The 13,797-nt window shown below is 42.4% G+C and overlaps 2 non-coding genes across 2 annotated transcripts; both read left to right on the top strand.

Moving 5' to 3' along the window:
• The first annotated feature begins 2,807 nt into the window (after positions 1 to 2,807).
• LOC140266115 (U5 spliceosomal RNA) lies at positions 2,808 to 2,923 on the top strand. The gene has a single exon (XR_011906780.1). It is a non-coding gene; the product is annotated as a U5 spliceosomal RNA (small nuclear RNA).
• A 306-nt stretch (positions 2,924 to 3,229) lies between these two features.
• On the top strand, positions 3,230 to 3,413 carry LOC140320605 (U2 spliceosomal RNA). Its single transcript, XR_011918437.1, has one exon. It is a non-coding gene; the product is annotated as a U2 spliceosomal RNA (small nuclear RNA).
• Positions 3,414 to 13,797: the final 10,384 nt, after the last annotated feature.

Below are 13,797 nucleotides of genomic sequence, written 5' to 3' on the forward strand. Positions count from 1 at the left end.
TTTAGACCTTCTTGCAGCTGAACACCACCTCTCCCGATTTTGATGATGTATGGACCGGCATTTTTACCTTTTCTAACACATTTTTCAGCAATTATGGTTGGAGATTCACACCTACTCACAGCCGAATAACTCCGCTACCGCATTTGATGGTGTATAGTCGGGCATTCTCACCCTTTCTCATCAGCTTTTTGCAAATTATGATCTGACATTCACACCTACTTCCAGTCGAACAGCTCTGCTCCCGCTTTTGATTATGTTTGGTTAGATATTCAAACCTTTTCTTAACTGCTTTTTACAAACTTTGGTCGGACGTTCACAATATCTTGCAGCCGAACACCTCCGCTTCCGCTTATGATCATGTGCGGTTGGGCTTTCGCACCTTTTCTTACCCATTTTTCAGTAATTATGGGTGGACATTCAGACCTTCTTGCAGCCGAAAACCTCCGCTCCCTCTTTTGATCATACATTGTCGGGCATTCGCACCTTTTCTTACCCGCTTTTTACAATTCATGGTCGGACTTTCACACCTTTTAGTAGCGGAACAACTCTGCTCCCGCTATTGATTGTGTACAATAGGGTATTTTAACCTTTTCTTACCTGCTTTTTGCCAATTATGGTTGGACATTCACACCTTCTTACAGCGGAACACCTCCGCTCCCTCCTTTGATGGTGTATGTTTGGGCATTCGAACCTTTTCTTACCCGCTTTTTACAAACTATGGTCAGACATTCAAACCTTCTTGTAGCCGAACACATCCACTCCTGCTTTTGATGATGGGTATTCAAACCTACTTGTTGCCCGCTTTTCATTAATTATGGGTGGACATACACACCTCGTCGCAGCCAAACACCTCCGCTCCCTGTTAGGATCATGTATGGTTGGGCATTCGTACCTTTTCTTACCCATTTTGCAGTAATTATGGGTGGACATTCACACCTTCTTGCATTTGAACACCTCCTCTGCCGCTTATGATCATGTGCGGTTTGATATTCGAAAATTCTCTTCCATGTTTTCTAGCAATTATTGATGGACATTCAGACCTTCTTGCAGCTGAACACCTCCGCTCCAGCTGTTGATGGTGTATAGTCGGGCTTTCGAGCCTTTTCTTCCCAGATTTTTACAAAATATGGATGGACATTCAGACCTTGTTTCAGCCGAAAACCTCCGCTCCCTCTTTTGATCATACATTGTCGGGCATTCGCACCTTTTCTTACCCGCTTTTTACAAACCATGGTCGGACTTTCACACCTTTTAGTAGCGGAACAACTCTGCTCCCGCTATTGATTGTGTACAATCGGGTATTTTAACCTTTTCTTACCTGCTTTTTGCCAACTATGGTCGGACATTCACACCTTCTTGCAGCGGAACACCTCCGCTCCCTCCTTTGATGGTGTATGTTAGGGCATTCGAACCTTTTCTTACCCGCTTTTTACAAACTATGGTCAGACATTCACACCTTCTTGCAGCCGAACACTTCCGCTCTACCTTTTAGTGTTCTATGGGGTATTGACACCTTTTTTTTCACCGCATTTTATAGATTATGGTTGTAAATTCTCACCCACTCTTATCCGAAGACCTCTCCTCCTGCTTTGGTTAATATATAGTCGGGCATTCGAACCTTTGCTTACCCGCTTTTTACAAATTATGGTCGAACATTCACACCTACTTGCAGCCGAAAACCTCCGCTCCCACTTTTGATGGTGTATAGTCGGGCTTTCTAGCCTTTTCTTCCCCGGTTTTTACAAATTATGGTTGGACATTCAGACCTTGCAGCCGAAAACCTCCGCTCCCTCTTTTGATCATACATTGTCAGGCATTCGCACCTACTTGCAGCCGAATACTTCCGCTCCACTTTTTAGTGATGTATGGTTGGCATTTGCACCTTTTCTTACCCTTTCTTACCCTACTGATTGCTTAAGATTAAGTTGTTTTTTCTCAAACTACAACATTTTTTTAATTGTTGAAACTTGATTTGAAGTGGATAAATAAGAAGGACAAACAGTTTTAAGTCAGGCTGATAGAAGGAATTAATTTTATAGCAAAATCTGTATTTCGTCATATGTCGAGAGATGCTTATTGCTGAAGAAGTTCTTTCTCATTCTACAAAGTACAACGTTGTTTATCGTTGAAACTTGATTAGACATGAATAAATATGAAGGACAAAGCAGTCTTAACTTGGTTAGAGTTAAGGAATTCGTTTTATAGGAGAATCCGAATTCGTGCATAACTCGTAAAATAGAGCTTATTTTCGGATTCCTGAAGAATGAGTCTGGTTCTTTCTCATAATACAAAGTTTGTTGTTTATTGTTGAAACTTCATCAGAAGTGAAGAAATAAATGAATGCCTATCAACAAATGTGGGATCTAAACTCTAGTGCTTCCTCTAAAATAATTTCCTTTCTCAATTCAGAAATGTGTGTGTCTAAGTCACAACACCCGTGACACCAAAACGGCTTTCTTTTCTCTCTTTTCTCTACACTCTGCACTGTGAGCACACACACCAAATCAGAAAGGCTTTTTTCTCTCTTTTCTACATTATGGACTGTGGGGACACAAAACTGCTCTCTCTTTTTTTTTTTTGATTGTGTGCCAGGGCGTTGTCTCACATATTAGATTATGCTTACGATACCAATGGGTTTATCAGTCACATCAGAATCCATACATACTGATCCTCCCGTAATAAAATGGTCGGATCTTATCAAACACACTTTGTTTCTTGTGACAATCAAGTCAGCGAAACAGCGTATACACGTCAAGACACTGAATCAAGTTTGCCACAAGAACTCATAAGTTTGGCAGTATTGTTCTGCCGTCAGGTTTCTCTTCATAACATACAAGTCTTTCGCCTTTTACTAAAGACTTTCGTGGAGAGCAGCACTAATGAGTTGTTTCTATTTTTGGCAGGCTTTACCCTTGCGGGTGAAGCCCTTTCTGTCTGTGCAAAAGAAATCTTGTTACTGTGCAGAGTGACTTCTCTGAGTAGAGTCGCCTTACTTGTTGCGATTGTGCCGATGTTCGAAGCTGGAGTGCAAAGTTGTTGCTTGAATGGTGCTTGCTGGAGCATGCGGGAGTGCAAAGTTATACCATTTAAAAGGGCTGAAGAGTGCTCAGTGCAGCGGGTGGGCGGAGGTGCAACGTGACACTCTGGCCACCTATGGCCATAAAAAGAACACTGCTACAAGTGCGCATTGTGCCAGCAAGGGCCCTCGGACCTGAAACAGTGGACAGTTATCGCTTCTCGGCCTTTTGGCTAAGATCAAGTGTAGTATCTGTTCTCATCAGTTTAATATGTCCTCTATACAAGGACTACATATTAAATGGATTTTTAAGAATAGGAGTTGAAAAAGAAGCTTGCTCCGTTCACTCCAAGCATCGACCCAGTACTGCAGTGCCGCTGGGAACGGTGCGCTCTTCTCTGCTCTTGTGAAAAAGCAAACAGCGGTGCAGGATGGAAGTTTCAGGGAGCCCAAGATGAAACTTTCTTTTAATCTGCTGAGAAAAGAGAGTGAATGCAAAGTAGACTTTAACACAGCTCTGGGAGCGAGCCGAGTGTGGGCTAACCGGGAGAATTGCTTGAAAGAAACGCGACACCGAATGAGTGGTCAGAACAAAGCCTCAATACGGTATTCCCGTGGTGTTTGTGGCTGCCTTGTCTTTTGCACAGAGTAAAAGACAAGGCAGCCATCGAATAGGGCCCGATTGTTCCTACTTGGTCAGCCGAGGAGCAAGGGGGGGGAGCAAGCGTCTCAACCAAGCAAATCTCACCAAGTAGGAACAATCGGGCCCTATTCGATGGCTGCAACACCTGAAAGAGATATTGATGCGAGACCCGATCAAAAGCTTTTTCAAAGTCTAAATTTAAGATGACAAGCCGGGTGTTTCTGTCTCTAGCGTAATCAATGATGTCTCGAATCAGTACGAGGCTGTCGGTGAGTTGTCTCTCTGAGATGGCACAAGCCTGGTCTGGGTGAATTACCTCCTCTAAAACAGAGGACATCCGTGTCGTTAAAACCTTGCTAAAAACTTTACAGTCAAAGTTTAAAAGTGTGATGGGCCTCCAATTCTTTAGGTCAGTCTTATCATTTTTATCAGAAGTGAAGAAATAAATGAATGCCTATCAACAAATGTGGGATCTAAACTCTAGTGCTTCCTCTAAAATAATTTCCTTTCTCAATTTAGAAATGTGTGTGTGTAAGTCACAACACCATGACACCAAAACGGCTTTCTTTTCTCTACACTCTGCACTATGAGCACACACACCAAATCAGAAAGGCTTTTTTCTCTCTTTTCTACATTATGGACTGTGGGGACACAAAACCGCTCTCTCTTTTTTTTTTTATCGTGTGCCAGGGCGTTGTCTCACGTATTAGATTGTGCTTAAGATACGAATGGGTTTATCAGTCACATCAGAATCCATACATACTGATCCTCCCGTAATAAAATGGTCGGATCTTATCAAACACACTTTGTTTCTTGTGACAATCAAGTCAGCGAAACAGCGTATACACGTCAAGACACTGAATCAAGTTTGCCACAAGAACTCATAAGTTTGGCAGTATTGCTCTGCCGTCAGCAATCATACATCCATTTTATTTTCGTGAGACATGTGCAGGCACCTGTTCATCTACTGTTCTATCACTATGAATTAGTTTATCTATTATCAATAAGGATACTTCTACAACTACTCTATCAAAGTATGCCCGGACTTCTTACGTTGTCAGTTGCTATATATGAATAAGTGGGTAGCTACTGACAAGCATTAAGCATGTCACACAGCCCAAACATAAAACATTTCAGGACACACCACACAGTTAACAACCACAGTGAAGCGTGTCAAAGCCCAAACATGTAACATTCAACAGGACACTTACACAACACATTCAAATCAAACAGTCAGACAACATACAAGAACATATACCCCAGCCGGCATTGCTCCCTGCCTATTTTCCTACAGCTCACTATGTGTGCGCACACCTTTATTCACAAACTCTTCAACTTATACTCTTTTACCGAAGCTGCTACAGCTCGATTGGCCGAATACCGAATAATCCTAATTCGGTGAATTTGACATCTGCCTTACATGTAACAGATTAGCGGTTTAGCAGTTTTAATTTAGTTTGAGTGAAGGAATTCATTTTATAGCAAAATCCGAAATCGTGAAGAACTCATGAAAGTAAGCTTATTCTCGGATTCCTGAAACTTTAGATTTGCTATTTCTTTTACTGCAAAGTACAACGTTGTTTTTTTTTGTTTAAATCTTTCAAGACATGGTAAATATGAAGGACAAAGCAGTTTTAACATAGTTTGAGTGAAGGAATTCATTTTATTGATAAAATCCCAAGAGTCTGCTGAGAAAAGAGAGTGAATGCGAAGTAGACTTTAACACGGCTCTGGGAGCGAGCCGAGTGCGGGCTAACCGGGAGAATTGCTTGAAAGAAACGCGACACCGAATGTGCGGTCAGAACAAAGCCTCTATACGGTTTTCCCGTGGTGTTTTTGTTGCTGCCTTGTCTTTTGCACAGAGTAAAAGACAAGGCAGCCATCGAATAGGGCCCGATTGTTCCTACTTGGTCAGCCGAGGAGCAAGGGGGGGGGGGGGGGGGGGGGAGCAAGCGTCTCAACCAAGCAAAGACTCTGGTTTCTCTTCATAACGTACAAGTCTTTCGCCTTTTACTAGAATTTACAACCATAATCTATAAAATGCGGTGAAAAAAAAGGTTTGAATACCCCATAGAACACTAAAAGGTAGAGTGGAAGTGTTCGGCTGCAAGAAGGTGTGAATGTCTGACCATAGTTTGTAAAAAGCGGGTAAGAAAAGGTTCGAATGCCCGAACATACACCATCAAAGGAGGGAGCGGAGGTGTTCCGCTGTAAGAAGGTGTGAATGTCCGACCATAGTTGGCAAAAAGCAGGTAAGAAAAGGTTAAAATACCCGATTGTACACAATCAATAGCGGGAGCAGAGTTGTTCCGCTACTAAAAGGTGTGAAAGTCCGACCATGGTTTGTAAAAAGCGGGTAAGAAAAGGTGCGAATGCCCGACAATGTATGATCAAAAGAGGGAGCGGAGGTTTTCGGCTGAAACAAGGTCTGAATGTCCATCCATATTTTGTAAAAATCTGGGAAGAAAAGGCTCGAAAGCCCAACTATACACCATCAACAGCTGGAGCGGAGGTGTTCAGCTGCAAGAAGGTCTGAATGTCCATCAATAATTGCTAGAAAACATGGAAGAGAATTTTCGAATATCAAACCGCACATGATCATAAGCGGGAGAGGAGGTGTTAAAATGCAAAAAGGTGTGAATGTCCACCCATAATTACTGCAAAATGGGTAAGAAAAGGTACGAATGCGCAACCATACATCATCAAAAGCAGGAGTGGATGTGTTCGGCTACAAGAAGGTTTTAATGTCCGACCACAGTTTGTAAAAAGCGGGTAAGAAAAGGTTCAAATGCCCGAACATACACCATCAAAAGAGGGAGCGGAGGTGTTCCACTGTAAGAAGGTGTGAATGTCTGACCATAGTTGGTAAAAAGCGGGTAAGAAAAGGTGAAAATACCCGACTGTACACAATCAATAGCGGGAGCGGAGTTGTTCGGCTACTAAGAGGTGTGAAAGTCCGACCCTGGTTTGTAAAAAGCGGGTAAGAGAAGGTGCGAATGCCCGACAATGTATGATCAAAAGAGGGAGCGGAGGTTTTAGGCTGCAAGAAGGTCTGAATGTCCAACAATAATTTTGTAAAAACCGGGGAAGAAAAGGCTCGAAAGCCCGACTATACATCATCAAAAGCGGGAGCGGAGGTGTTCAGCTGCAAGAAGGTCTGAATGTCCATCAATAATTGCTAGAAAACATGAAAGAAAATTTTCGAATATCAAACCACACATCATCATAAGCGGGAGAGGAGGTGTTCAGCTGCAAGAAGGTGTGAATGTCCGACCATAGTTTGTAAAAAATGGGTAAGAAAAGGTGCGAATGCTCAACCATACATCATCAAAAGCAGGAGTGGATGTGTTCGGCTAAAAGAAGGTTTGAATGTCCGACCATAGTTCGTAAAATGCGGGTAAGAAAAGGTTCGAATGCCCGAACATACACCATCAAAAGAGGGAGCGGAGGTGTTCCGCTGTAAGACGGTGTGAATGTCCAACAATAGTTCTTAAAAAGCGGGTAAGAAAAGGTTAAAATACCCGACTGTACACAATCAATAGCGGGAGCGGAGTTGTTCGGCTACAAGAAGGTGTGAAAGTCCGACCATGGTTTGTAAAAAGCGGGTAAGAAAAGGTTCGAATGCCCGAATATATACCATCAAAAGCGGAAGCGGAGGTGTTCGGCTGCAAGAAGGTGTGAACGTCCGACCAAAGTTTGTAAAAAGCAGTGAAGAAAAGTTTCGAATATCCAACCAAACATAATCAAAAGCGGGAGCAGAGCTGTTCGACTGCAAGTAGGTGTGAATGTCAGATCATAATTTGCAAAAAGCTGATGAGAAAGGGTGAGAATGCCCGACTATACACCATCAAATGCGGGAGCGGAAGTGTTCGGCTGTGAGTAGGTGTGAATGTCAAACCATAATTGCTGAAAAATGTGTTAGAAAAGACTAGAATGCCGGACCATACATCATCAAAAGCGGGAAAAGTGGTGTTCGGCTGCAAGTAGGTGTGTATGTCCACCCATAATTACTGAAAAGCGGGCAACAAGTAGGTTTGAATACCCATCATCAAAAGCAGGAGTGGATGTGTTCGGCTACAAGAAGGTTTGAATGTCTCACCATAGTTTGTAAAAAGCGGGTAAGAAAAGGTTTGAATATCTAACCAAACATAAGAATGAGTCTTTTCCGCTGTAGATTGCCCGACTATAGACCATCAAATGCGGGAGCGGAGGTGTTCGGCTCTGAGTAGGTGTGAATGTCCGACCATAATTGCTGAAGAATGTGTTAGAAAAGGTAAGAATGCTGGACCATACATCATCAAAAGCGGTAGAGGTGGTGTTCGGCTGCAAAAAGGTGTGACTGTTCGACTAAAGTTTGTAAAAAGTGGGTAAGACAAGGTGCGAATGCCTGACAATGTATGATCAAAAGCGGGAGCGGAGGTGTTCAGCTGCAAGAAGGTCTACATGTCCATCAATAATTGCTAGAAAACATGAAAGAAACTTTTCGAAAATCAAACCGCACATGATCATAAGTGGGATAGGAGGTGTTCAGCTGCAAGGTGTGAATGTCCACCCATAATTCCTGAAAAATGGGCAAAAAAAAGGTGTGAATGCCCAACCATACATCATCAAAAGCAGGAGTGGAAGTGTTCGGCTACAAGAAGGTGTGAACGTCCAACCAAAATATGTAAAAAGCAGTTAAGAAAAGGTTCGAATATCCAACCAAACATAATCAAAAGCGGGAGCAGAGCTGTTCGACTGCAAGTAGGTGTGAATGTCAGATCATAATTTGCAAAAAGCTGATGAGAAAGGGTGAGAATGCGCGACTATACATCATCAAATGCGGGAGCGGAGTTGTTCGGCTGTGAGTAGGTGTGAATCTCCGACCATAATTGCTGAAAAATGTGTTAGAAAAGGTAAAAATGCCGGTCCATAAATCATCAAAAGCGAGAGAGGTTGTGTTCGGCTGCAAGTAGGTGTGAATGTCCAGCCATAATTACTCACAAACGGGTAAGAAAAGGTAGTATTGCCAGACCATATATGATCAAAACAGGGAGCGGAGGTGGTTCAGCTGCAAGAAGGTTTGAATGTCCGACTAAAGTTCAAATATATTAACAAAAGCGGGAGGAGAAGTCTTCGGATGAAAGTGGTTGAAAATTTCCAACCATAATGTATAAAATGCGGTGAAAAAAAAGGTGTGATAGAACACTAAAAGGTGGAGCGGAAGTGTTCGGCTGCAAGAAGGTGTGAATGTCCGACTATATTTGGTGAAAAGCAGGTGAAGCAAGGTCTGAATGCCCAACCTTACATCATCAAAAGCAAGATCAGAGTTGTTTGGCTGCAAGAAGGCCATAGTTTGCCAAAAGCGGGTAAGGTGCGAATGTCCGACTAAATATCAACAAAATTTGGGGCGGACGTTTTCGGATGCAAGTGGGTGTGAATATCCCACCATACAAGTATGGTGGAGAGGAAGCTGTGAATAGCTGACCATAGTTTGGAAAAAGCGGGTAAGAAAAGGTTTGAATGCCCGAACATACACCATCAAAAGAGGGAGCGGAGGTGTTCCGCTGTACGAAGGTGTGAATGTCCGACCATACTTGGTAAAAAGCGGGTAAGAAAAGGTTAAAATACCCGACTGTACACAATCAATAGCGGGAGCGGATGTGTTCGGCTACAAGAAGGTGTGACAGTCCGACCATGGTTTGTAAAAAGCGGGTAAGAAAAGGTGCGAATGTCCGACAATGTATGATCAAAAGAGAGAGCGGAGGTTTTCGGATACACGAAGGTTTGAATGTCCTACCATAGTTTGTAAATAGCGGGTAAGAAAAGGTTCAAATGCCCGACTATACACCATAAAAAGCGGGAGCGGAGGTGTTCCGCTGTAAGACGGTGTGAATGTCCGACCATAGTTGGTAAAAAGCGGGTAAGAAAAGGTTAAAATACCCGACTGTACACAATCAATAGCGGGAGCGGAGTTGTTCGGCTACAAGAAGGTGTGAAAGTCCGACCATGGTTTGTAAAAAGCAGTTAAGAAAAGGTTCGAATATCCAACCAAACATAATCAAAAGCGGGAGCAGAGCTGTTCGACTGCAAGTAGGTGTGAATGTCCAGCCATAATTACTCACAAACGGGGGAAGAAAAGGTAGTATTGCCAGACCATACATGATCAAAACAGGGAGCGGAGGTTCAGCTGCAAGGTGTGAATGTCTGACTATAGTTTGTAAAAAGTGGGTAAGACAAGGTGCGAATGCCCAACAATGTATGATCAAAAGAGAGAGCGGAGGTGTTCGGCTGCAAGGTCTGAATGTCCAACCATAATTTGTAAAAACCGGGTAAGAAAAGGCTTGAAAGCCCGACTATACATCATCAAAAGCGGGAGCGGAGGTGTTCAGCTGCAAGAAGGTGTGAATGTTCGACTAAAGTTTGTAAAAAGCTGGTAAGACAAGGAGTGATGTCCCGACATTGTATGATCAAAAGCGGGAGCGGAGGTGTCCAGCTGTGAGTAGGTGTGAATGTCCGACCATAATTGCTGAAAAATGTGTTAGAAAAGGTAAGAATACTGGACCATACATCATCAAAAGCGGGAGAGGTGGTGTTCGGCTGCAAGAAGGTGTGAAAGTCCGACAATGGTTTGTAAAAAGCATTTACTATGTCTAGAAATATTTAAACAAAAAACATATTCCATATTCATCAATGTCTAGATCGACTTCAACAAAGAAAAACATTGGACTTTGCAGTAGAAGAAGTTGAAATCCATCTACACATTGATAAATATGAAGGACAAAGCAGTTCCCACTTGCCCTTAAGAAAATAAGCTTATTCTCGGATTCCTGATCCTTCAGTGTTGCTCTTTCTTCTACTGCAAAATACAATGTTGTTCTTTGTTGAAGTCGATCTAGACATTGATAAATATGAAGGAAAAAGCAGTTTTAACTTGGTTTGCTCACAGTGCAGAGTGTAGAGAAAAGAGAGAAAAGAAAGCCGTTTTGGTGTCACGGGTGTTGTGACTTAGACACACACATTTCTGAATTGAGAAAGGAAATTATTTTAGAGGAAGCACTAGAGTTTAGATCCCACATTTGTTGATAGGCATTCATTTATTTCTTCACTTCTGATGAAGTTTCAACAATAAACAACAAACTTTGTATTATGAGAAAGAACCAGACTCATTCTTCAGGAATCCGAAAATAAGCTCTATTTTACGAGTTATGCACGAATTCGGATTCTCCTATAAAACGAATTCCTTAACTCTAACCAAGTTAAGACTGCTTTGTCCTTCATATTTATTCATGTCTAATCAAGTTTCAACGATAAACAACGTTGTACTTTGTAGAATGAGAAAGAACTTCTTCAGCAATAAGCATCTCTCGACATATGACGAAATACAGATTTTGCTATAAAATTAATTCCTTCTATCAGCCTGACTTAAAACTGTTTGTCCTTCTTATTTATCCACTTCAAATCAAGTTTCAACAATTAAAAAAATGTTGTAGTTTGAGAAAAAACAACTTAATCTTAAGCAATCAGTAGGGTAAGAAAGGGTAAGAAAAGGTGCAAATGCCAACCATACATCACTAAAAGGTGGAGCGGAAGTATTCGGCTGCAAGTAGGTGCGAATGCCTGACAATGTATGATCAAAAGAGGGAGCGGAGGTTTTCGGCTGCAAGGTCTGAATGTCCAACCATAATTTGTAAAAACCGGGGAAGAAAAGGCTAGAAAGCCCGACTATACACCATCAAAAGTGGGAGCGGAGGTTTTCGGCTGCAAGTAGGTGTGAATGTTCGACCATAATTTGTAAAAAGCGGGTAAGAAAAGGTTCGAATGCCCGACTATATATTAACCAAAGCAGGAGGAGAGGTCTTCGGATAAGAGTGGGTGAGAATTTACAACCATAATCTATAAAATGCGGTGAAAAAAAAGGTGTCAATACCCCATAGAACACTAAAAGGTAGAGCGGAAGTGTTCGGCTGCAAGAAGGTGTGAATGTCTGACCATAGTTTGTAAAAAGCGGGTAAGAAAAGGTTCGAATGCCCTAACATACACCATCAAAGGAGGGAGCGGAGGTGTTCCGCTGCAAGAAGGTGTGAATGTCCGACCATAGTTGGCAAAAAGCAGGTAAGAAAAGGTTAAAATACCCGATTGTACACAATCAATAGCGGGAGCAGAGTTGTTCCGCTACTAAAAGGTGTGAAAGTCCGACCATGGTTTGTAAAAAGCGGGTAAGAAAAGGTGCGAATGCCCGACAATGTATGATCAAAAGAGGGAGCGGAGGTTTTCGGCTGAAACAAGGTCTGAATGTCCATCCATATTTTGTAAAAATCTGGGAAGAAAAGGCTCGAAAGCCCGACTATACACCATCAACAGCTGGAGCGGAGGTGTTCAGCTGCAAGAAGGTCTGAATGTCCATCAATAATTGCTAGAAAACATGGAAGAGAATTTTCGAATATCAAACCGCACATGATCATAAGCGGCAGAGGAGGTGTTCAAATGCAAGAAGGTGTGAATGTCCACCCATAATTACTGCAAAATGGGTAAGAAAAGGTACGAATGCCCAACCATACATGATCCTAACAGGGAGCGGAGGTGTTTGGCTGCGACGAGGTGTGTATGTCCACCCATAATTAATGAAAAGCGGGCAACAAGTAGGTTTGAATACCCATCATCAAAAGCAGGAGTGGATGTGTTCGGCTACAAGAAGGTTTGAATGTCTGACCATAGTTTGTAAAAAGCGGGTAAGAAAAGGTTCGAATGCCCAAACATACACCATCAAAGGAGGGAGCGGAGGTGTTCCGCTGTAAGAAGGTGTGAATGTCCAACCATAATTGGCAAAAAGCAGGTAAGAAAAGGTTAAAATACCCTATTGTACACAATCAATAGCGGGAGCAGAGTTGTTCCGCTACTAAAAGGTGTGAAAGTCCGACCATGAATTGTAAAAAGCGGGTAAGAAAAGGTGCGAATGCCCGACAATGTATGATCAAAAGAGGGAGCGGAGGTTTTCGGCTGCAAGAAGGTCTGAATGTCCACCCATAATTACTGAAAAATGGGTAAGAAAAGGTGCGAAAGCCCAACCGCACATGATCATAAGCGGAAGCGGAGGTGTTCGGCTGCAAGATATTGTGAACGTCCGACCAAAGTTTGTAAAAAGCAGTTAAGAAAAGGTTCGAATATCTAACCAAACATAATCAAAAGCGGGAGCAGAGCTGTTCGACTGGAAGTAGGTGTGAATGTCAGATCATAATTTGCAAAAAGCTGATGAGAAAGGGTGAGAATGCCCGACTATACACCATCAAATGCGGTAGCGGAGTTATTCGGCTGTGAGTAGGTGTGAATCTCCAACCATAATTGCTGAAAAATGTGTTAGAAAAGGTAAAAATGCCGGTCCATACATCATCAAAATCGGGAGAGGTGGTGTTCAGCTGCAAGAAGGTCTAAATGTCCATCAATAATTGCTAGAAAACATGAAAGAAAATTTTCGAAAATCAAACCACACATGATCATAAATGGGAGAGGAGGTGTTCAGCTGCAAGAAAGTGTGAATGTCAACCCATAATACCTGAAAAATGGGTAAAAAAAAGGTAGGAATGCCCAACCATACATCATCAAAAGCAGGAGTGGAAGTGTTCGGCTACAAGAAGGTGTGAACGTCCAACCAAAGTTTGTAAAAAGCAGTTAAGAAAAGGTTCGAATATCCAACCAAACATAATCAAAAGCGGGAGCAGAGCTGTTCGACTGCAAGTAGGTGTGAATGTCAGATCATAATTTGCAAAAAGCTGATGAGAAAGGGTGAGAATGCCCGACTATACACCATCAAATGCGGGAGCGGAGTTGTTCGGCTGTGAGTAGGTGTGAATCTCCGACCATAATTGCTGAAAAATGTGTTAGAAAAGGTAAGAATGCCGGTCCATACATCATCAAAAGCGAGAGAGGTTGTGTTCGGCTGCAAGTAGGTGTGACTGTTCGACTAAAGTTTGTAAAAAGTGGGTAAGACAAGGTGCGAATGCCTGACAATGTATGATCAAAAGCGGGAGCGGAGGTGTTCAGCTGCAAGAAGGTCTACATGTCCATCAATAATTGCTAGAAAACATGAAAGAAACTTTTCGAAAATCAAACCGCACATGATCATAAGTGGGATAGGAGGTGTTCAGCTGCAAGGTGTGAA

The sequence above is a fragment of the Leuresthes tenuis genome, unplaced genomic scaffold, assembly GCF_036924035.1.
Source record: "Leuresthes tenuis unplaced genomic scaffold, fLeuTen1.0.hap1 SCAF_12, whole genome shotgun sequence".
In the NCBI taxonomy this organism is placed as follows: Eukaryota; Metazoa; Chordata; class Actinopteri; order Atheriniformes; family Atherinopsidae; genus Leuresthes; species Leuresthes tenuis.